Here is a 23,677-nt window from a genome sequence, read left to right as displayed (position 1 = left end):
ATGGAAAAGTTTCACCCACACCTCTGAAGACGCGGCACCTGAACATTGATCCCTCATTCCCTGGTCCCCGAACAGTAGCTGAAGATACCCTAACGCCCAAGGCTGTTTGTTCCATTGTTTATTATGGTATTTCTTGTTAAATGTCATTGTACGCAGCAGTTAGACATATTGTTAACTGACATTTGCCAAAAATCACATATTGTCTGCATGACTAAATGCAAATAAAATATGTTTAAAAAAAAAAGAAAAAATAGGGGTCCATACATGGGCTGATGACCTGATATGGCGAGTGCCAGCAGGCCTATGGTATCCAAGGAACCAGAGCTGGGAGCTGGGTACCCTTCTCATTTACGACTGGGTGTGAGTTTCAGGGAATACTAACATAGGAACTTCAAATGCCCAGGAGGCCAACTCTCTGTGGCTGCCTGTTCACAGGGAATGGCAACGGCCATGGCTGCTTGTACTTAGTTGCTTGTGATGTGCAGGCCTGCCAGATTGAACAGGCTGCTAATGTTCAAGGCTGTCTGCTATTGCCAGAGCTCTCAGTAAACTCTGCAGGGCTCAGGGCTGCCAGTGCACTTTTATAATCCACATGAAAACCGATATCTTACCACGGACAAAATGAAAGGAGGCAGGGTCGAAGGGAAAGGTGGAGACGGAGGAGTCTAGAAACAATGGAAAAGAGAAAATGAAAAGACATTTATGGTGGGGAGAGATGGAACAGAAGGGACAGGGAAAAGGTGGGGAAAGAGGTACAGGACAAGAAAAGGGAGGCGGGTCATAGGTGGCACAGACAGCAGAAGAAAGGCAAGGGTTGAGACAGGAGAATAGTTACATAATAGAGAAGCAAGATAGTGAGAGGGGGTGGAAAGACAGAGGACTGAGAGGGTGGATCGAGATAAAGGTAGGGGCCGTGATAGATAAAGAATGCAAGAAGATCACACACTGGAAGTGAGAGACAGAAGCAGATCAATAGGAGTGCAGAGAGGGAGAGATGACAGCTAGACTAGGAATGGGGAAAGAGCCAGTAAACGTACAGGGGAAGAGGTAAAAAGCACAGCGAAAGGCGGGCACTGCATAAAGATCACTAGACAGCGTGTGAGAGACAGATAATGTAGCGAGTGAGAGGATGTACTGAGCCTTGGAATGTGAAGGGGAGGATGGCGGCGTATGAGCAAGAACAGAGATGGACTGGCCTTTCAGAAGAGGGGGAAGGTTGAACACTGGCAAGGCAGGATTAGAGTAGGAAGCAAAGAGCCAGATTAGAAATAAAGAAGGGAATGAGGGTGCCTGCGGACTTCTCCATCCACCAGAGTAGTTTGAAAAAGGGGACTAGCAAAGCTGTTTAGTTCATTGGTGGTTACCGGTAGCTGCCAGTGGAAGTAGGCTGGTTTTGGCTTAGCAACAACTACTTCTATTGTGGAGCACACCAAGGATCGCCACAAAACTCCATGACGTTGTCCCATGTTTGGAGTTAGTGAAAGGGACAGAGGAAACCATGGGGGCTGGGTACTACCACCCGCTCTGAGATGTAGTGCCAGAGGTGGTAAACATTGGAGATGTAGAGCCAGAGGTGGTAAACGTAGGGCTCCACGGCTCCCCAGTACATCTCTAATCTATGGTGTTCATCCAGTCTCCCCAACCTTTACTTGTTATTCCATCATCCTAAACCCATATGTCCAACCCTGTATTGTCCCTGAAAACCATGAAAGAATACACCCCAATAAACAACATAGATGGTGCATGTTCAGTGGGTACAATATAGGTAAAGGACAGCATGGGACCAAGAGTGTTGAGACCCAAAGCCTTGGACAATCGTGAATACATCACCATTTTGAATCTCAGAAAGTGCGAATGGCAATTATTTCTCCTGCGTAAGCCTGTGAGCTGTGACAAATGCACCCAGGCATGGAAGAAACACAGCAGAGAAATAGACCAGGGTGGAAGAGGGCCAGACTAGAGAAAGAGGATATAGTCTGAGAGAACAAGACAATGAGTCAAAGTGGGGGGAGGGGTGGCAAAATAAGACGTCACAGCACAAGCAGACTGTACATCCAGTTTCTAAAACAGAGAGAAAACAACAGTGTGTGAGGCTGCTGGTAGTACGGAAGTCCATACATAGGCCCATTACATTACAGCTCATATGGGTTACAAAGAACACAAGATCTGCCCCAATTAAACACATATTACACTGCAGTCTGCACTCGACAAAAACAGGAAAAGACAGTGACTGCAACATGGAACTAGCTCAAGTCCGTCCTGTGTGAAAGATCATGACCTTTCCTCTCTCAAGTGAGAACCAAGTATCCTTCCCTTTTGTTTACACTCCATTACCCATTGTTCACTACCTATCAACCTTGCTACTGCTATAATTTACCCCGTACTGACATCCACTATCAAGTGGCTATATCCCTCTCAAACCATTCTACCCCCTTGCTCTGTGTAAACACCAGAGCATGCATCTGCAAAATGCACAGCTCTGAATGTACCACACTTTCATTGTTCTCTGTAAAACGTTCAGCTGGCCTTTGGGGCCATGTCCATGCTATCGCTGGCGGTATCAGGTAATATTATCCCCATATATAAGGTCGCCGTAAATATCGCTGGGAAAAGGTTGCAGCGATATTATATGGGTGACCATATATATGGGGGCAGGGGCAAAAAAAAAAACATTAAAAAAAGAAAAAAAAGTTTGGGGGTTGCGGGGGTGACCCCCGCATGTTCCATGCAATAATGTCGCCACAAAAAACGGCCATTTTTCGGCGATATTTTTGCATGGCGAGATTTTTGTGGCAACATTATTACATGGAACCTCGCTGGCTGCCATGATAATAGCATGGCTTGCCTGCTGTGTGCAAGGTGTTCCGAGAGAGGGCATCCGGGTCAGTCCCTGGATACTGCCTCTGCACCAGGCGAGGTGAGCGGCCACAGAGCTCAGAGGTTTCCATGGGGGTCAATATTTGTCATTGGCCAGGAACAGAGTGCCAATGTGAGCAGATGGGGATGGTAACAATCCATCTAGGCAGGGACTATCTGGGATGAGTAGTGCCACCCTCCCCCAAAAGGCCTTCTGACTTGGAAGAGCGAGGTCAACAAGTACCCTGAGCAAGGGGGAGATCTATATAGAAAGCCCTTCGTGTACCTTACAGGCCACTAGGTCATCTCTTGTAATATGCTTTGTAAGTATCTTAGTGGCTGTTCTATCCCAAGAATGCAAGAACTGCACATCCCTTAGGGCCTGCCTGAGAGACCCAGAGTCGTATCACATGTTTTCAACACCCCTAGGGCCTGTCACATTGCATGCCCTGAAAGTGCAATAGGGGCTTTCCTGTCACCTGTCTTGAAGGTCCCATAGGACCTCACCCGTTTATACACATTGCCCTGCAATCCACTCTAGGGGACACTGATCTTTGTGCATCACCACGACATCATGACACCCAGAGAGTCATTTGGGTTCAATTTGTAAAGAATAGGGCATGGGAGGCAAACAACTGTTAATGCGCTTTGAAACACATTGTGTATAGGCGCTATATAAATAAGCTATCATATCATATCAATGTTTGATCTTGAAAGCACTTGTCTTCCAAGCAAGTATTGACAAAGCCAACAGATGTTAGTTTGCGTCTGCTGTTTAATAGTCCTACATTATGTTTTCAGACTGAAGATGAATTTTTTTTATCATAATGCTTTCGTTTTAAATAGCGCATTGCCCTGAATCCTGTTTGGGAGTGCTTGGTAAAATTTGTAATTATTACGCTAATTATTACCCACAATGTGGTGCTCAATTTACCGACATGGCAGCGTGAAGCGCTGAGTCGACCCACCATGGCATCGAACTCACGACATGTGGCATGCGTCCTTTTCCTAAGGTGGGTGTGATGCTGCTCGGCTATTCTCCCTGTTGATTTTTTTAAATTGTGTGTGTGGAGGGTTCTGGCAACTGTTGGTAGCTCCAAAAGAGAGGGCAAGGATTGACTGGGCATGAATTCAGAATCCCGCCCCAAAAACAAAAAATCATATACTGGCACCTCACCTGAATAGCGAAGTAGCAGCAGCCAGCAAGCGGCAAGCGCCTTAGCTCGCCTCACCTTCGTCGTCAGAGCACTATTCATCAGACAACAGCCGCACTGAGGTCGGCTCAATACAGATTGCCCAGGATGCCTGCGCATTGCATATCATGTGATGCAAGCATAGACAGAACTAGGGCACTGGGGACGTACGGCTCTCAATGCTCGGCCCTGCATTGCCGTCACAAACGCGCAGGCCCGGCCACACAGAACTGCAGCAACCTGAGAAAGCAGCAGCCAGATTAGAGCGAACCTCCCAGGCTGGTCTGGTGATTCGCTCTGAGCATGTATCCTTCCACACGAAGAAGAAAAGATGCCCTATCCCCCGAAGCCTACCGGGTGAAGTCTCGGTGTCCTGGCCAGTCCAGCCCTGGAGTCAGGTAATGCCACAGGTCCTTCGTTAAGGCCCTCGCTTCGCTCAGGCGTATAACTACGGGCTGCAGGGCATTACCTGACTCAGTAATGCCCCTGCCGCTCGGGGCATATTGCTTAATTGTAGATGTCCATACTAGGTAGTATAAAGGAGTTCTAATTATACTTAAGACACTGGTAGAAGTATCATTCTTTGCTTTCATTACTGAAACTTTCGGGAGCAAACCAAATGTGATCAAAGAACTACATTTCCCAGCAAACCGTGGGCTTTCTAGCAACTGCATATACATTTGAAACATTGTAACATCATTATGTCACTGCCTCATAGTCCAATCCCGTGGCTCTATCGCATCACTTCCGCTTTCTTTGATGCGGCCACTCCTTAAGGAGCCCTGCCCATCTGAGGCAAACAGAACTTCTGACCTTCCATGTCAGACGGTCACAACTGAGCAGTGATTATTTACACAAAGTTGTGCTCCTGCTGGAATATTTGACTTCGTTACTCCCATATCTTTAGTTAATAAAAATGACTGGACAATTCATCATCTCATCTCAATGAGCATCACTTAACTACATTCGACTCTCAGTAGACAGAAAGGAGAAACATAAGATTTATCAGGTAATAATGTCCCTATATATATGGTCATTGTGTATAATGTCGCCGGGAAAAGTTTGTGGCGACATTATATAGGTGACTGTATATATAGGGACAGGGTGAGCGGGGGTTGTGGGGTGTCCGCCCCGTGGGTTGGGGTGTGTTTCCTTCTCCCCTTTAAAAAAAAAGGTTGCAGGTGGTGTCCCCCGCATGTTCCATGTAATAATGTCTCTGCAAAAAAACAGGCCTTTTTTGGCGAATTGCTTGCATGGCGACATTTCTGCTGGAACATTATCACATAGAACCTTTTCCATATGCCAATAAACGCCTCTTTTTACCATCTGTGAGTTCCTCGTTCCTGGAGGGGTGAGCCTGCGGCTTGCAAATGCCATTGGGAGGATTTCAGCACAGCACCCAGTCCATGAGGGCTGGCATTTACAACCAGTTCGGTGCTGAGTCGTGAGTCAAAGTATGCCATTTTCGTGTCTTTAGCCAGTGCATTCTTTCTATCCTTGAACGCTTTGACTTGCCGATCGCCTCATTCCCAGGACTCTGTGGATTTCGTCAGTCGCCTGAGAGGTTCTGTGAGCATGGCTAGGCTGGGGACTAACGTCCCGCAATAGTGCACATCCCTAAGAAGCTGCGCACTTCTGACTGAGTTTTTGGGATGAGAGCCGCCTTGAGATATCTTTCTCTTTTAGCGGATCAGCCGAAACCCCTTCCTTTTGGAAGACAAAGCCAAAGAACTCCAGCTGCTACCTGAGGAATGTGCATTTGCTCTTGTTACCACTTAGTCCACTGTCCTTCAGACTCTGCACGACGACCGTCGGCAGGCGGTGATGGAGTTCAGACGTTGTCTTTGCACAGATCAGAATATTGTAGCTCACATTGATGACGCAAGAGGTTCCTGCGAGGACCCCCTGTATGTTATTCTGAAAAACGTCCGCTGCAGAGGAGACACCAAAGCTCAGTCTGTTGTGGTGATGGAGCCCTATATGCAACGAGAATGTCGCAACGTACCTCAAGTCTTTGTATAATGGGATTTGATGGTATCCTGCTGTCAGAACAACATGTCTGCAGGGAGGTCATCCAACGTTGGAATGGGATGTCTCTCCCTTTAGACTGCACAGCTGGGGAGGCGCATATCCACACAGATGTGTACTTGGTCTGCTCATCTTGGTTTTCAGGCTATGATGATGGGCAAAATCCAATATGGTGAGGCCTACTGCCCCTTTGATGATACCCACCTGTTCCATCTTGCAAAGCTTTTCTTCTACTTGCTGACGCAGATTAAAGAACATGCGGCTGTGCTTCCACGCAAAGGGTTGGACTGTCTTGTCAATGTGCAATAGCACCGCATGAGACAAGAGGCAGCCCATTCTATGAAAGCATTCTTCATATTCTTGGAACAGATTTTCTATTTTCTCTTCATGAGTGCTGAAGGCAACCCAAACTAGCACCGATCCTCTGCTGTGTTGCAGCTGAGTAGCATAACTGTGTGAGCGAGAGTAATGAAGATTTTGCTCTGCATGATCGTGCTCTCATGTTGGAATGTTGCTTTGGACACGCCGTCCAACGGAATGAGCACGTAACTGCCATAAGCAAAGATCTTCACCTTGGTGGGTCTAATTGGTGGACATGCTTTGACTTGATTGAATTGCATACTGATCATGACACCCCCAGATACCCGGTGTTGATCAGCGCTGGCATTGGAGTGTCTTATACTAATTTTCTGCAGGGTCATTGGCGTCGGGGTCATGGGCAGCAGCCTAACCTGGAGATCAGGGACCTGGAGGCATATACTTCCTCATTTTATTGGCTAGGGTCCAAGTGGAGGCCATCTGTTGAAGCCTTGCATGAAATGCGTCTATGGGCCCATGTGCCGTTTGGCGCGCTTTGTGCAGCCAGATTTTTCAAGGTTTGTGTTGGCTTCCGGGTGGAAGTAGTTTTCAAGGGCTGTTTTCGCCACTACATAGGAGTTTTTTCGATCGACCGGGCCCTTACTTGATGACAACTGCACTGCTGGTGCCCTGGCTCGCTGCTACAGGGGTCTCTCCAGTTTGCGTAGGATGCATGAGCGGTATCCTACAATTTGGTAATGCAGGGCTCTTTAGGATACTGGGGGAGCAGGCACCAGCGCTTTGGCTAGGCCCTACCTTGGGGCCAGTGTATGGAGAGGGAGCCCAAAGAAACGTGGAACTACCCCTCTGTAATAACCTGTTCACAGTATACTCCCCCAATGCCACTACCACCCCAAGGTTGAAAAGTGGGGTTTCAGAGGGAGAAGAGCTAACAGCAAGCTTCTCAAAATCAGCACTCCATTCTAACCACATAGCAGTCCACTTCCAACATTTTACCAGATTTATTTATTTGTATTTGTAGAACACGCTACAGCCCAGAGGCATCGAGGCGCTGTTAGAAGTGATTGTAAGCAGGCTTGATTCAGGGATACATTGAGAGCGGCCCAACAGTAGGTTTCTTAGTTACACATTACAGTAGATAGTTAAAACATTAGTATGCAGAGCAATATCAGGTAAGTTCCGTACAAGATGTCACCAACTGGCAGAAAGCAAACTATATAGTTTCTTGTAACTGAGTGCGTGCCATGGCCAGACGCGACATCTTGGTGCTTACCGCAGCAGCAGAGTCCTCCAGTTCCAGAACAGGCTTCAACGCCTTGTTACGTTCCTTGCCCTATCTGTTTCCTTCTTGCCTCGTTTCTCTTGTCCTTCCATTCCTGTGCCCCACTCTCCATTCCTGTTCCTTGCCTTGCCCCCTGCTGATCCTGTGATATCCTAAGAGCGGTCCCAGGTTCCTCCGCCCTCCTGCATCCTGTGGACCCGTGCTGCAATCTCCATCTGTGCAACCTTTCTCCATCAGGGGTTTCCCCTCCTGGGCTTTCTCCCTGCTCAGGTCCCTGTCTCTGGGGGTCACCTGTATGTTATTTTAGACAGCATGGCCTCCTCAGACAGACAACCTATTTTCCCCAAGTCGAAGTGCCAGTCAACCCAGGTAAGTCCTGCTATTGACAATGCATTTGAAGTGATTTCTCCTTTGGGTCTTTTGTCCTTGGCTATTGTCAAACCATTCATTAAGTCCTTTACACGGTACCTGCCGGTGAAGCCTGCCAACGGGGGTGGGGGGGTGTTAGGCCTGTTAGCAAACACACCATGTTGTCGGTGGCTGTTTCACAAGTTAAAATAAAGAACCACAAAATAAGAGGTCCATCGTGGAAAAGGGAGATGGAAACTACCTGTAGTACCTTCTTCAATTTCCATAACGGCCATGAGCAGGACATGGGGGTGAGGAAGTATGTTTGTGGCATGAGGCAGGTAAGTGTGGGAAGTATGGGATGAAAGAGACTATTCTGCAGATTGGAGCGGGTGGAAGACGTAAAGGGCTGAAATGATATGGGTATGAAGGTGACACGAGGAGGAAGACTGAAGCAAAACCAAAAGATGATGGCTGGTTTTGAATAAATCATAACCAAAGAAGGAGGGATTTCTCATGAGTCCAATGAGTTTAATAACGAAGTAGCCTGATTCATCACCGACTCTTCATCTGAGGCTGAAAGTTTCAAGAGCTAGCCTAACCAATTAAGTATATTGTGGCCAGTGCCAGATGCACTCTCGCACTGCTTTGCAATTGCGGAACTCTGCAGATGAAGAGTCGGTGATGACTCAGGCTACTTCGTTATTAAACTCATTGGACTCATGAGAAATCCCTCCTTCTTTGAATTACTTGGAACACCTGTCACTATTGCACTGTTCAGCGCAGTGAGACTGACCACTGTCTGTGTTCATTTAGTTTGAGTGTAGTGTTTGCTCCTGAGGCCTGATTGGTAGAAAATGATGCACTTAAGACCAGGAAAGGTACAGTTCTGAAGAAATAGGTATTCCTATGGTTAGCAGTGGGTTTCTGGATTTTAGGAATGACAGTGGCTATTCTGTATCTGCTTGGGAAGATGCCTGTGAATGTAGTGAAGGTAAACATTGAAGAGGAAGAGGAGGTGATGAGTGTGATCTCTTTAAATATTTGTGAGGCAAAGTGATCAATGGGCGAACAGGATGGGGTAGCAGGGCGGAGGATGGGTAGAAGTTCAGTGTGGGAGGTGGGGGTGAAGTGGGATAATGAGGTGGGATGGAGGTGACAGGAAGTGGAACCAAGGAGGGAGGTGGTGTGAGAAAGGGGAGTGTGGACAGAATTTATTGTATTTTAGTGATTTGGGAGGAGTGGTGGAAAAGTCATCAGCCAAGACATTAGCAGTTAGAGCAGTTTTTTGTGGGGGAGGATGCCTAGCCTGTAGAGTCAAATACAATGTCCTCGGGTATCCTCAGAAAGAGGATAGGACGTCAGTGTAATACAGAATCTGGGAGCACCAACAGCCATAGAAAAGACAAGGACAGAGTCCTTGAAGGACAGAGTCCTTGAAGGACATGAGAAGAGAGGACTAACGATCCTTCGCATACAGAAAATACTCTTACATGTTCTCAGGAATTATGTGTTAGTAGAAAACATTTACTGAGGTTTCTACATTTTAAAAATGTGTTTAAACAGTACCATACATCATAGGCTTCACAAAGGTCACATGGCACAGTAATAACAGAAATGTAGGCTAACAGGACCACATTCGGGGAGAGGTCTGGTCAAGTACTGTCCCATCTGCACTCGTTCCGATTTATTTGGCTTTTCATGGGCAGCCCCATTCCAGGAGTCACCAGTGGGAGTGATGGGACATTTTTTGGTCTGCTCAGGGAAAGTAGTTTTCCCCTACTGGCACAGGCTAAATGCAGCTAATGGTCAATCAGGTGAGTCTGGGATGGTATAAAATGCATTTCAGCAACAGTACTGTGTTTGCAATTTATGAATATGGTAAATATTACAGTTAATCATGGCTGGCAAGGACTACACTGCTAAACAGCCATATTCCATTTTCCATGTACTTTACATCTACTTGTTTCACGTATACACTTACATTACATGAACAATATGAAAAGAAAATGTGAAAACATGATTTATTTATACAAGTGTTTCTATGGTCCATGCATAAAACTTCTCACATCACTACATAGTGACCCTAATTTATGAGGAATTATACCCTCTACTCTCAAACTCAGAAGATTGACCAGGAGGAGGTCTAGATCTAATGCTCATTGGCCATCAGTCTTCGAACGTAGATCAATTAAGATTGTCAAAGCTACCATGAGAAGAATGGCTAAGCATAAACAAATGCTCCATGAAAAGGGTTTTCCTCTTCTTTGCTCTCTTTCAGAGGGGCAGACTCTTCTTCATAGGAGGGTGCAGCTGAGGAGGAAAGAGAGGAGAGTATTTAAACAAGTGTTGGGATGCAAATGCAATGCCCCAGACAGGCGAAGAGATTTACACGGCGCAAAACATTTTAGCAGACGGCCTAGTGCTAGCAGTTCTGGTTGGGCAAGGCAGAATACACATGTATCCATTTGTAGTTAGCTTTGACACATAATAGAAGCACCATATAGCAATACAGAAAAAGCAACAATGTAATCACGTTGCAGATGCATAGATTAAAGATAGGGTGTATTTTGCATTTAACGGTACTATACAGTGTTATGTTTTCAATGACGTGCTAGTAGGTAGCTGACATAGTTAGGTGTGTGAGATGGAGTCAGAGAAGTGTTGCAACAAAGGCGAGGTGCAAGGTCTAAGGTAGCACGAGTTTCGCCAAGTTGGTTCTAGAAACACACATAACATGGAGTTGCAGCTCTGTCTAGTTGATCCAGAGACAAGTCCCCCTTCCATTTTCCAGAGAGAAGTTATGCTGCCAAAGACACAGGCAGCTGAACTGTGCCGATTACAGCTAATGGAGTGCAGCTGCAGAGCTTGGAGGAGCTGGGAAAGGAACGTTAGGTCCAAGCAGGAAGTCTAGGGATGCACCTTTTGAAGGTTGAATTCATGCGACCGGGGCATGGGGTTCTGTGGTGCCAAGAGGTTCATGAAGATTTAGAGCACTACTGCCCTCACCGGAAGAGCAGTCATCCTATTTGAACTGCAGGCACTTTGCTTCAGGGACCAATAAATAAGCAAAATATAAAGACAAGAGTGGTGCCCCGATCACGTCATTCATGGGCACCTGGGTTCCCAGAGAGATAAGGGGGTGACGTGCTAGGGCTGTACCATGATTTGGGATTGGAAGAGAAAAGGTGATGACAATAAATGTATCTAGAAGGGCAGAGAGCTGTCTGTGCGTGCCACAGTCTCTGGTATGAGGAGGCCAATAGTATTCCAAGCAGAGTTGACCTCACTATTTACACTTTGATCAGGCTCTGACGGAGGGGTGAACATCCACTGTTGGTCAGGAATATTTACTTGTTAAAGAAATATATTATGGTAACATTGCACCTGGTAGTCAATCAACACCTAAGTTTCACAATGACGATGTAGTAGGTCACAGATTTAGGGGAATGTGTCTTAGCTAATGTGTGACCAATCAGGTAATGGACTATAGGGGATAATTAGAATTGTATATAGGTGTTAGCCAATGTGGGGTGCGTGATTGTATTGTAATCTTTATTATGCATAGTTTGGTTAATTAGCGATTTTCCGCTATAAAATCTCTGACTAGCTCTGTGTTGGTTTGGTTCTAAAGGACCATCTGATACTTTTTGCATTTATTACAACTTTGTTTTGCTTGTAAACAGTGCATGCATTATTTGGCATACTTGAAATTGTTTTCTATTGTTCAGACTTTGGGTCATTCACCTACATATTTGGTGACCCTGATGTGATCCCAGACTCTGATTCTGGGGGTCCCCTGCCACTCATCCTGGTCATACCACCTGTCTGCAGAGTCCAATCCCAAATGCATGATTTAAGGAGGTTTGCAGTTGCTGTGTTGCCAAAAGGCCTACCTGTTCCTTGGAGCAGGACGTTGCACACAGTTGTGCAGGTGAATTGACGAGGACCCCACATCAGAAGTGCTCGGAAGAACGCATAGATGTAAGTGCACCTTTGCAGAGTAAACAGAGGACAAAAGAAGCCTGAAGTTAAGTGTTTGTTAGTGTGTGGAGAGAGCAGACCACGTGGCAATATATTGGTTGTATGATAGTGGCCAGAGGGTTATCCTCTGTTGAGAAGAAAGAGGGCATTCTAAGTAGTATAAAAGAGAAGAGAGGAAAAAGGGATCCTTTCATGAAAGAGGGAAGGCAGCGCTGCAAGTAGAGTAGTGGTCCATTGTATAAAAAGCTAGGAATGCCTCCATCTGGCACAAGGGGACATGAAGATGCGAAATTCCTTTGCCTGGAGGCAGTGAGGCAGAGGAAGGGTCTACACCATTTTGTAAATGAGTGTATTTTTATTGTGATGACGTTTGGCTATTAATTGTGGTTTAATGTCTAAATAGAAATGTTGTGTTGTGGGGCAATGGTTGCCCAGTTATATGAATAAGGGTGTGGTGTGGTGGGTGTATGTGTGAGCAGGAAGGGACAAGGGGAGTGTGGTTTGGGTTGAGGTACATTGGGAGGAGATGTGGGGAGTGTGTGCAGCATTAGGAGGGTGGGGTATAATGGTACCGCTAGATTGGCTCAGAAATACGTATTTTTGGTAAGGAGAGAATTGGGAAGAGGTATGAGTACCCCATTTGAATATATGTGTACCAGGAAAAGATCCTAAAATATCATCTTGAGTGGATGGTCGCAGATACAAATTAGGAATGTACAAGCCATGGCACGAAAAGGGTTCAAATAACAAGGATGTGTTGAGTGTATACATATTTGGCTGCAAAGTATAAATGGAACAAGTGGAAAAATAGGCAGGGTATCCTTGAACTTTGGAAAATGGTTGATGATTTAGAAGATGCCCAGAGGAATGAAAGGAACAGAAGGTGGTTCTACCTACACCTCATGTTGTCCTAATAGCCCTGTCTCCATATGGGTGTTTCTTCTTACAACCTGTAGCAGGTGATGCCAACCACCAGTATGTACCCCAACCTGCACCAAGGCAGGGAGCTCCCACTGCTAGTACGAATGCCACACACGCTTCAGTGGCTAATGCTACACGAGACCCATTGGTTATGAAAGTAAAAAAACAGGGTGCAGAGAGAATTAGAAATGGCGCTCAATAGGACTGAAGCAGAGTTAGCGTGGGCACCGTAGGAGCAGGAGGAGGGACGGAAATTGACGCTAGGTGCAGACAAATGCAGAGAGGTGACATTCTGTTTCAAATTGTTAGTAAAGTGATCAGGGACGTGCAGGTAACTGCAAGCGAAGATAGCCTCAATGCTGGGGGACATCCAGAGGGTCCATTGCGTGCTGTCAGCGTAGATTATGACTCAACTCGAATGGCTAGAGAACCAGAGGTCGCAGAGGAGGAAGATGAGTGGGCATCATGGGCGGAGCAAAGGGAGAAGGAGGATGAGATGCCACCAGCATCAACACAGAGTAGAGAGCCTATGGGGGAGCAAGGCTTAGAGCACGACCAGGTGGGACGGCTGTAGCAAAAGGCAAGAGAGGAGGGAGAACTACACAGTCTAAACAAGTGGGAACACTGCTTCCATTACTACACAAGGGACATGGGAGGGCACAATATGTGTCCTGGCCACACCAACGGAAGAAACTATTTAATGAAAGCATTACCCTCATTCGCAGCGGGGTCAGGTAAATAGAAGTATGCATTAGAAAAACAAACTGCAGGTATTGCATTGGCAATAGGGACATTACAAGTTCAATTGTAGCGCTGCTAGGAGAACAGGCCGATGACATTTGGAGGACGGCGGGGTATCCAGAGGTACAGATAAATAAGGGCAGTCATGATGGAGCAGTTTAATGACTGCCGAATGAGAGTATGGAATGCGTTGAGGTTAGAATACCCAGAATACCCAGCCATTCATTTGATTATGGCCCATACCATGATGTTAGACAAAGACCCTGCACTGTATATAAACTAGATTCAAGAAATCTGGAAGGTGGATGACAGGGGGCTGTGGGACAAGAATATAGCAATATTTTATCATATGTTACGGAAGGCACTCCCCAAGGATGTGCAAAAGGATTTAGATAAGATAGTGCGGATTGAAGCTAAGGGATGGGCTGAAATTTAGGGGATTATAATGCATAATTTCAGGAGAAGGCAGGAGCAGGAAAAGGAAACAGCTGAGCAGGCGCAGAAGGCTGAAGCAAAGTTAGTACAAAAGAATTTGATGAAGTTAAGTGTAGAAGGGCTACTGATCACCAGCTCCCCTGAGGGAGAGCATAATATAAGGCAAGCAGCAGAATGCACAGAGTTTTGCCAAGGTTCCCAGACAATAGAAGGGATATGGGAGGTTATGAGAGGGGAAGAGGTTTCCAAGGAGGAGTTGGTGGATTTGGGGAATGAGACTGAGGTTTGGGGGACAGAGAGCGTGTTGGACCGGAGGCAAGAGAGGAAACTTTGTGCAAGAGTATAGGAGCAGACCAGTATATTATTATGATCCCTGCATTTATCCTAATGGGCCTGCATATGCACTTACATACCATCCACCATCAAAGATGTTGCCCCCAATTACCCCATGCCCCCCATAAGTGCCCAACACTGGACAACCACCACAGTGTCAGACACACTCACACCAGCAAATCAGAACCCAGGTCCGGATCCTGCACCAGTGTATAAACAGCAGCAAGCCCCACAGCCCCCATCCCACTCTTGGTACAAGAACCCCCTGCCACAGGGTATGGTATATGTTGACGATGATGGAGAAATTATTTTTGAAATATCTATCCCTTGTCAGGTCATGGTGCAATGCAAAAAACCTACTGCACACTGCACCTATCGTTAGACCAGTACCCTCTCACTTAGAGAAAGACATGGCAAAGGTACCCAGCACCTTGTGGACCAGTACGCCCCATGATGTATTATTATTGAAAACCATAGTGGCCATTCACATACAGCTGAAGCTGAGTGCAATATTACTTAAAATACGACAATACCCATTATCTAGAGAGGAAGATGAAGGAATGTATGACACCATTGTGGCATTATGGCAGCAGGACATAATAACACTGTCACAATCCCCATACAGCACAGCTAAATATCCTGGCAAGAAAGTGAAGGGTTCAAGTTGGAGAATGATACACGATACCCGCCATTTCAACACTATTGTGGAGGCAGTACCGAATCCGCCATGATCCTTTGTAACAAACCCGCTTAGTCCACATATTTTACTATAATTGATTTAAAAAGTGCATTTTTCTCCATCCCATTGCACACTGATTCTCAGTATCTCACTGTGTTTACATATTGCGGGCAGCAATTTCAATACATAAGGATCCATTAGGGGTACATTGAGCCCCCCAGTATTTTTTTAGAGAGTATTGCATATGGATCTAGGTAACATACACGTTCAGAGCATCAACATTCAGTACATAGAAGACCTCCTAGTGTGCAGTAATACCAAAGTACAGTGCAGGGAGAACTCAGTGGCACTACTGACATTACTTGCAGAAAAGGGGTACAATATGGACGAAGACAAAACAAAGTATTGTCAGAAGGAAGTGGTTTACTTAGGACAAATGATATCCTCAGCAGGAAAAAGGCTGACCCCAGTGAGAGCAGCTGCAGTACTAAACACCATAGCCTACCACTGTGAAAGAGATGCAACTGTTTTTAGGATTGTGTAACTATAAGGCTGCCTCACATGGACATGATCACATATTTCCAAGAACTTAAGGCTGCTCTAAGTAAAGCTCCAGTGTTAGCAACCCCTGACTACACAAAATATCTTTATTTGTTCTCACATTCTAATGGGGAAGTAATGACAGCAGTGTTGACTCAACCAACATATATGGGACACAAGCTATTGGTCTATTACAGTGGGATCCTAGACTCAGTAATGCAAACAAGCATTAGCAGCAGCAGCGTTTGCGATTAACAAATAATCTGCAATAACAATGGGGTGCTCAGTAACATTATATGTAGAGCATGCAGTTTTTGCCATTCTGGAGAGGTCCAAATCAACCCTCACTAACCCGAGAGCATCGGGTTATGAGGTCATATTATCAAATCCTTCCATTCACATTGTAAGGTGTCGTACAGTGAACCCTGCTACATTCATTGCAGTGTCCATTCAGCCAGGGGAGGAGGTTCATGACTGTCACATACGAAGGCCGTGAGGATGAACTAATTCATGCAAGTGAGGATTCACTCGAAGAGGGGGCGGTGCTCTTCATTGATGGGTCATCAATGATTGGTAATGAGACTGGCCAAAGGCATACAGGAGCAGCAGTAGTGGACTTCGTAGCCAGCGAGTACAAAGTAGCAGTTAAGAAAAGACTGCCAACACGTTATTCTGCACAAGCAGCAGAACTCATTGCACTGAATGAAGCACTCTTCTAGTGGGTGTCCTTAAAAATATTTTCTGATTCGGCACACGTCACATCCACAGTACATTCAGAGTCGTCCAGATGGTGAAGGACAGGGTTCAAGAGGGCCGATGGCACACCTGTGCAGCATGCGGAATTGCAAGAAATATTAATTCATGCCTTATCCCACCCATCAGTTGTAGCAGTAGTGAAATGTGCCACCCACACCCGGGACACAGACTTTGTTTCACTCGGCAATGATGCCGCAGGCAGGGCTGACAAAGGAGCAGCATATTTAGAAGTGCTGGATATCACAGCATATCCTGAGGTAGCTATACAACAATTGAAGCTAGCGGTACCTTACACAGCAGTCCAGCTAACTCAGATAACTGAATTACAAGGACAGGCACCCCAAGAGGAGAAGGACTTTTGGGCGAAACGGGGTGCTTCCTGTCACTGACAGGTATTATTTGGAGACAGAACATTACAGGTAAAGTAGTAATGCAGCAGGAATTACTTATGGTTACTCTTCAGCATTACCCAACGCATATGTCTAAACAGTATATTGCAGCAGATATGCAGGAGGACTGGTTTGTCCCCAACCTTCAAGAATATGTTGACAAATTAGTGGCAATTTGCACCACGTGCCATCTCTATCTCTACAGCACCGGATACACCCACAGGACATTGCATGCGACATTGCCCTGTCCAACTGGAGCCTTTTGTGAGCTCCACATAGATTATGTGGATATGATCAACAGGTGCAGTAAATATTGTTATCTTATTTTTGTTGTGTGTCCATTTTCCTGATGGATTGAGGCGGGCCTTTGCGCACAACCAGGTGTTAAATCAGCAGCTAAATGTTTAGTACGCAAAGTCTTTCCTCGCTGGAGGATATGTGGCATCCTAAAGTCAGACAACGGGACTTACTTTTTCAACAAATTACTCAAAGAGATCACATCCCTGCCAGGGATTAAACAGACATTGGGCCTCATTCCGAGATTGGAGGTAGTCATGGCGCTATTTGCGCCATGACTGCCTCCAATAACGGTACCAGCACCGGTCTCATTCAATTAGGATTTACTGGTGTAGTCCGACCTTTGAAGGACCGGTAATTGCCCATTGAAAAAACCATTCCCCATTCGAGCCCCCATAGGGCTCGATGAGAATGGGGAAGTAGCTAATAATGGTACCGCAATTTGTGGTACTGTTATTGGCTGTGAATTCCCTTAATGGGTCCCGTCCATTACGCCTGGTAAAACCAGGCGTTAAAGGAGGGACCCGCTAAGGGAGCTCGTAGTAGGGCAGTAAGGGATTACCGGCACCGGTCTCCTTACCAGTGCCCGGTATCCCTTACCGCCCCACTCGGAATGAGGCCCATTGTGTTTGATTTACCGCTCTCAAGCTAACAGGATTGTTGAATGTCTTAATGGTCTCTTAAAACAAAAACTGTTGAAGTTGTGCCATACATTAGGGAGGAAATGGCTGTATTATCTCCTTTGGCTCTGTTTAGCATTAGGAACCAGCCAGGTAAGGACCACCACTTGTCCCCTCACAAGATAGGGACAGGAAGAAGGTTGCACACACAACTCATACCTGTACGCGCTGCATCAGATGCACAGAGGGCAGCTGAAATTTTGGGTCAGGAGTTTCAGGTGTATTTGAGGGATTTAACAATGTATAAAAGTAACCTCCAAACAGCTCGCTCTAAGGAGAGAGGAAACAGCTGTCATGCCTACGGTCAACCCAACATCTCTGGAGGTACCTCAGCTGTATCCTGGAGATTTCATCTATGTTCACTCCTTCGTGAGAAAATGGAACAACTGTAGGTACCAAGGTCTTTGCAAGGTAGTCTATGTCATCCCGTCTGCTGTGTGAGTGAAGAAGCTACTGTATTGGAAACATCTATCTGACGACCGGAAAGCAAATCGTACAGCCCTACCTCCTGCAGGCCCTCAAGAACAGTGATATTAAAACATGAATGTAATTACCTTTCGAGTGACATTTTTGCAACAGTTGTGCCCTCACGGGCACCATACCACTATGTTTTCTTCTTCCCCACAGAGTTCAACATCAAGAAGTAGTGCACTGTATATATTGTGATTTATAAAATGCTTCTGTTTCTGTCGTCTTCTTTTCTTTTTTGTAGGCAATTTAAATAGATTGTGCATATAACGGGGGAATAGTAGTGACAAGGACACAGAAGCATTAAGTATAAGGATGGCAAGAAATAAAAGAGTAACAGAAAATGAAATTGAATATAATTAATATAAAGGTGTCATCTTAGATACAGTTCCGGATGTGCACCATCCCGAAATAGATAATGGGCCTCATTACAAGTTGGCTGGCACATGGTAAAAGTGCAGGTATTAACGAATACTAGAACTTTTACCAGACCAGCCAACTACAACTTTCCTTGTAGGGGTTAATGATTTACTTCCAGCCAAGAACTGGAGGTAAATCTGACTCGTACCAGCAGAAAACTGCCTTTAGTAGTGGCATGGACCGTAATTGCTGCATAATCCTACGGAACTCCATGAGATGGGGTTTAACCACCCTTACTGGCACTTGTAATCTGCTGGTTATTCCATCAGACCAAGTGTCAGTAAAGGCAGTTTCATTTGCCCATATTCCGTTGGATTTACCGCTGGAATACTGGCAAACTTTGAATGAGGATCAATATGTGGTACACTACATGTGGGAGGTGGGAAGGGCTAAATCAAATCAGAGCTGCTACATTTGGCCATCATACCCCACGCAACAGGCATGTCCAAACTGTTAATCCCACAATAAATTCACCTCTTATAGCCCAATATCTAGCGCACATGGCCCTTAGCAGAATACAAAGCCTGTTTCAAGGGTCCTATGTTGATTCAGCCCCAGTTTTGTTCCACAGCTTGTTTTGTTCTCTCTGCTGAAAAAATGCATCTTAATTTTTATTTTTTTTATTTTTGGGGTTCCCACCAAACCTTGACTCCCCTATTTTTCATTCCTATACTCCATCCCACCCTACCCCTTATATAGCCTTGCACCCCCTCCATATTTCTTGATGTTTTTTTCCAGCAAATCATTTTCTGCAAAAAGTGCAGCAAAATAAAACGGGCAATCGATGAACATCATATCATACTGTTTCAAGGACAAATGGCACAGGCAGTAATAATGGACAGAGATTAAAGCGAGTGTTCCAAGAATAAAGAGCACGCACAATCTATCTATATATAAATAAATAAAAATCTAAATGTTTGTTTGTTCAAAATTTTAAATCTCCAAATGTTCTTCACCGATTGCTTTGAAATTTTGACACAACGTTGCATTCGAATAGGCACATGCTTTTATGTGCCTACTATACATAGATGTCACACCCGTGACAGGTAAAAACATGCCTTTTCTGAAAAACAGTGCCATCTGTTGGACGTAAAAGCAACACACGCTATACTGAACATTTTACTGCAAAACAGCACCATCTGTTGGACGTAAAAGCAACACACGCTATTTTACGATTCCATTTCAATGTTTCCGATTTAGAATGGCTCAAATATGTGCCGAGGAAGCAGCAGAGCGGCATGCAGCCAGACTTTAGGATGCACGGTTGCGAGCATGGCGATCGCGTTCTGCAGCTTCAGATCTGCTTCGTTCTCAACAGAATGAACGCGAAAGGCTGAGTGTGGCTAAAAGACGTCAACGAGAAACAGCAGATCAGCGTCAAACACGACTCCGTGCTCAGCAATCACGCGATTACAATCGCCTTGCATTCCGGTACAACCCAGCTGATGATTATAGTTTGAACCGGCATGTTCTCATCGGCACCATGACTGAAGTGTGTCCTTATTGCAAGGCTCTGAAATTTAATGGAGAAACTAAAAGGACTGTGTTGCGCCGCCGGGAAAATTAAACTGCCTCAACTTGGAGAACCGCCAGAGCCAGACTGAGCCACAGCAACGCGTGGCCGGGGACAGCTGGTGTCAAATAAGATCATTACTGAAATTGGAAGGTGAAGTGTTTTCCAACAACACATGGGTGAAAGGACTAGTGAGCTGTGCAGCAGGTGGGGCTCTACTGGGGTTCTCAGAGGATGTAGTGGCACGTGTCAACCAGAAATGTTCTAAAACTTGAAGCACATATGTGTGTCAAAACTCACCTGGATTGGACTGAACAAAAAGCCAGCTAAGGTGCAAATACTGACACACTTTTCCTTTTGCTTCCGAGGAAATAGCACTATGCTCATAGCCACAAATGAAAGGGGCAATAAGATTTTGTTTATTCCTGACTTGACTAACGGCATCTCTTCATTAATGGGCTTCTATTGGGTGTATGGGCAATATGCTTACCTCCACCTTCGCCTATCCCGGAGAGTCGTCTGCTCGCTCACCACCTTGCATTTGACTGCTCTAATTTTGCCCGACTCACATTTGGCTGTCATAAACGTGCCACCCCCAGTTGCAACTGAACCCCCTCCTCATCAGCATGTTCACCGCTCACTAAGTTCTTGATGACAACATGATATTGAACTATTGGTCCCTAGACTCCTCTGACAAGCTCAAAGCAATCCCAGAACAATTTTGTCTTTTCACAAAGATGGAAGCGTTGTTCACCTCCCTCCTTTTGCTGGTATCCAAACTTCCGCCATTGCCAAGTGGTTGCAGATAACCAGGTTGGAGATGCTCCAGACAGCAAACCAGGCAGAGCAGGGCCTCAATTCAATAAAAACAGAATGTCAAGCTATTTGTCTCATGACCCTCTAGAACCGGTATGTTCTGGATTTGCTTACGACAATAGAAGGGGGCATGCGCAAAAAGATAGGAAGTTCGTGCTGCACACACCCCCAAATGACACAGACAATGGATCTTTAACCCAAGCCACAGGGGTGCTCCACAACTTGCAGATTGCCATGGAAAAGGAAGCTGTTCGAGTCAATATTTTTATGAGCCCCGTCTTATTTGGGGATAGCCGTAAACGTGCTGGTTCCTATCGTGGTATTTTTTCTTGTAATTTCTTGTTTTTGTCAAATGATTCTACGGTGCTGCTCCAAGACACTGCCTAAGGGTGCGATGATGATGTTGGTGTCTAAAATAACAGGTAAAGCTGCTCCCCTCACAAAACACATGTACACACAGACCTATAAATGGAATGGTGAAATAGAGCACAGGGATGCTGTCTTACCCCCCAACTGATCCAGACAATTCTGTGGAGCATTGGGTAGATTTGGCAGGAGATGTGGGATGTTAACATGTACCCCAGAAGAATATGCCCAGATGGGGGAATGTTTGTATCACGAGTGCAAAGTGTGGTTGCCCAAAGACGATGATTATAAAAAGAGGGAACCTGCTGGGTTAGTTAATGGAGTGTTAACTAAAGAGGGGAGCGTTGGGATGCAAGTGAATCATTCCTGCCAGGCCAGGGGACGAGATTTAGACTGTGCAAAAAATATTAACAGATGGCCTAGTGCTAGCAGTTCTCAATGCGCTGCATCCATTTGTAGTTAGCTTTGACAAATATTAGAAGCACCATATAGCAGTATAGAAAGACCAACACGTGATGCATTTTGCATTTAGCAGTAGTATACAGTGTTACATTTTCAACAATGTGCTAGTCGGTAGTGTGAGGGGTAACAAATGTGAGACGGGCAACTTCGTGAAGTTTTCTCAACAAATGCCATTTTATTATTTTAGAAGGTTGAATAAACACCACACTATCCCTACCCTGACAGGGATTTCCCAGCCCAAAATAACTAAAGGAAACACTCTAACAAAGGATATTTGTCCCTCACACTTATACATGCAATAAATAAATGAGGAAATGAATGACAGTTCAAAACAATAATGATTGAATTCAGATTGTACCAACAATCTCTCCTTAACTCGGGTGAATTCTCCTTGCCCAGATTTCGGCAGGATTCTGCTTCACAGTTCAAGAATGAGAAACATGCTATACCCAAATAATTGTAAGTGATATATACAGTATTAATTACTAATATATCTAGGTTGCATACCCAATACTGTATGAAAGGGCTGGCTGTATTAGGATTTATGTGGCATTATCACTATTGTCATCTGTTATATAGCTAGTTTTTAACACACATTTTTGTTTGTCCATATAGATATATTGTTAGACATCAAACATCTATTGTGAAGAATACGACACCTGGGTCAAAGCTGTCGTTCATGTGTCCTGATGAAAGCCTCATTTGGTCCAATTTTTATCCAGTGGACTACAGTCATCTTTGAACACTCAGAGATTGTATCCCCTTAAGCTGGAAACAGAGCTACTCCTTCGACACGTGCCCAATATGGGCTTATGCTAGCACATATTTCCAACTGGGGCTTTTGAAAAAGTATCACAAAATAATGTCTATGGTATTAAGTCACTTTGTCCTTACTAACATCACCTCAAAAGTACAATGGGTCTGATGTAAAATTTGATCAAAGGAAATAGACATACTTGACTATTCCATAATAGTTTTGTCTCTAACAGGACTGTGATTATGTGTATTAGAAAAATAAAATTGAATACTTTCCTTTTGGAATACTCGCTTGTATGTACATCTTGTGATATTTGCTTTGGCACAAGATTGCGATTTATGATTTATGAATGCCTCATTCCAGCCTAAATAACCAGCCTAGAAGTGTGACACCATTAGGTAGCTTGTTTTGGGAACTCTTCTCTAGTGTAATGCTGACAAGGCCACAGGCAGCTGTGTTGTGCAGATAACAGCTAACTGAGTGCAGCTGCAGTGCTCTGAGGAGCTGGGAAATGAATCTTAGGTTCAGGCAGGAAGGGTAGGGATGTGCCTTTTGAAGGTTGAATTCATGTGACCAGGGCATGGGGTTTTGTTATGTCAAGAAACCTGGTGAAGATTTAGAGCACTACTGCCCTCACCCGAAGAGCGATTGTCCTATTTGACCTGCAGGTGATGCACTCCAGAGACCAATAAATAATCAAAATTGAAACATACAAATGGTGCCCTGATCACGTCAGTCATGGGCACCTGGGTTCGCAGAGAAATAAGGGGAAGATGTACTAGGGCTGTACCTTGATTCGGGACAGGAGAAGCAGATGTGATGCCAATAAATGTATCTAGAAGTGCAGGGAGCTGTCTGTGCATGCCACAGTGTCTGGTATAATGAGGAGGCCCATTGCATTCCAAGCAGAGTTAACCTTGATATTCATACTTTTATCAGGCTCCGACAGAGGGGTGCACATCACGTGATGTTCATGAATATTTACTTGTTACGGAAGTTTATCATGGTAACGATGTACCTGGTAGTCAATCAACTCCTGAGTTTCACAATGATGAGGTAGTAGGCCAGGTGCTTTAGATAATGTGTGACCAATCA

At 45.2% G+C, this 23,677-nt stretch overlaps 1 long non-coding RNA gene across 2 annotated transcripts in view; it reads right to left on the bottom strand.

Annotated features, from left to right (window-relative positions):
- Positions 1-10,030: 10,030 nt before the first annotated feature.
- Positions 10,031-23,677, bottom strand: part of LOC138515488 (uncharacterized) — a 102,423-nt gene continuing 88,776 nt past the window's right edge. For both annotated transcript variants that reach the window (XR_011282024.1, XR_011282023.1), the window contains exon 3: positions 10,031-10,338. This is a non-coding gene — a long non-coding RNA (uncharacterized lncRNA). The remainder of the gene's footprint in view (positions 10,339-23,677) is intronic.

The sequence above is a fragment of the Ambystoma mexicanum genome, chromosome 6q (assembly GCF_040938575.1).
Source record: "Ambystoma mexicanum isolate Mex_15411 chromosome 6q, UKY_AmexF1_1, whole genome shotgun sequence".
Classification (NCBI taxonomy): domain Eukaryota; kingdom Metazoa; phylum Chordata; class Amphibia; order Caudata; family Ambystomatidae; genus Ambystoma; species Ambystoma mexicanum.
This window is presented reverse-complemented; position numbering and strand designations above follow the sequence as displayed.